This window comes from Mus caroli, unplaced genomic scaffold (assembly GCF_978045245.1).
Source record: "Mus caroli unplaced genomic scaffold, Mus_caroli_1 scaffold_16, whole genome shotgun sequence".
NCBI lineage: Eukaryota > Metazoa > Chordata > Mammalia > Rodentia > Muridae > Mus > Mus caroli.
The window spans coordinates 43780598-43782503 of NW_028227271.1; positions in this window are offsets into that span (position 1 = coordinate 43780598).

Here is a 1906-nt window from a genome sequence, read left to right on the forward strand (position 1 = left end):
GTACTACCGGAGGATCCAGCAATACCTCTCCTGGGCATATATCCAGAAGATGTCCCAACCGGTAAAAAGGACACATGCTCCACTATGTTCATAGCAGCCCTATTTATAATAGCCAGAAGCTGGAAAGAACCCAGATGTCCCTCAACAGAGGAATGGATACAGAAATTATGGTACATTTACACAATGGAGTACTACTCAGCTATTAAAAAGAATGAATTTATGAAATTCCTAGCCAAATGGATGGACCTGGAGGGCATCATCTTGAGTGAAGTAACACAATCACAAAAGAACTCACACAATATGTATTCACTGATAAGTGGATATTAGCCCAAAACTTAGGATACCCAAGATATAAGATACAATTTGCTAAACGCATGAAACTCAAGAAGAATGAAGACCAAAGTGTGTACACTGTGCACCTTCTTAGAATTAGGAACAAAACACCCAGGGAAGGAGTTACAGAGACAAAGTTTGTAGCTGTGATGAAAGGATGGACCATTTAGAGACTGCCGTATCCAGGGATCCATCCCATAATCAACTTCTAAACGCTGACACCATTGCATACACTAGCAAGATTTTGCTGAAAGGACCCAAATATAGCTGTCTCTTGTGAGACGATGCTGGGGCCTAGCAAACACAGGAGTGGATGTTCACAGTCAGCTATTGGATGTATCACAGGGCTCCCAATGGAGAAGCTAGTGTAAGTACCCAAGGAGCTAAAGGGATCTGCAACCCTATTGTTGGAACAACATGATGTACTAACTAGAACCCCGGAGCTCTTGTCTCTAGCTGCATATGTATCGAAAGATGGCCTAGTCAGCCATCAATGGAAAGAGAGGCCCATTGGACTTGCAAACTTTATATGCCCCAATATAGGGAAATGCCAGGGCCAAAAGAATGGGAATGGGTGGGTAGGGAAGTGGGGGGCGCTATGGGGGACTTTTGGGATAGCATTGGAAATGTAATTGAGGAAAATATGTAATAAAAATATTAAAAATCAAAAAAAAAAAGAAAATATCTGGAGGGAACAAACTTAAGGAGGGAAGGATTTATTTTTGATTTACAGTTCTAAGCAGTTGTTCTTCATGGCAGGAGAATCATGGTGTCAGAAAGCCAAGGTATCTGGTTGTATCACTTCTACACTTAGGAACTGAAGGGAACTGAGTCTTACTTTCTTCTTTTATTTCTGTTCAAGGCTCCAGTGCAGGGAACAATGCTGTTGCTCACTTTTAGGGTAGCTCATTCTACCTCAATTAACATAATTAAGATAGCTTTGAACCACTGTGCCCAGAAGCTAGCTTAATAAAACTAATCCCTCAGGAGGAAGCCTGAAAGCTTGTCTCAGAGATGACTTTAAACCTACTCTTGGCAGTCTTCTTCCTGTAGCTTGACTCAACCTTCCAAAGGTTTGATAACCTTCCAAATCACTCTCACTGGCTATAGACCAAGAGTTCAAACCTGTGAATCTGTGGGGAAAATTTTGTGTTAAACAATAAGAGATATCTGGTGGGTTTTTTCTCTTCTCTCTCTTCTCTTCTCTTCTCTTCTCTTCTCTTCTCTTCTCTTCTCTTCTCTTCTCTTCTCTTCTCTTCTCTTCTCTTCTCTTCTCTTCCTTTCTTTTCTTTTCCCTTCTTTTCCTTTTTAATGGTCAGTATGATCACCATGATGGTCAGATCTTGGGATGCAAAATTCAGCAGGGAGTCTTCCCTTTCATTGATGGCCTATATTTGGAAATTATAAGTCACCAATACCACTTATGAGCCCTTCCATTTTTTAAAAGACTCCTATCTAGTTCTAATTGAAACATGTTTTGTATAAACAACTTTGAACTACTTTGAAGTTTTATGCCACTGTAGTCTAGACAAGGCCAGCAAGATCAGAAAATGTTTATTATAACTATTCCTTA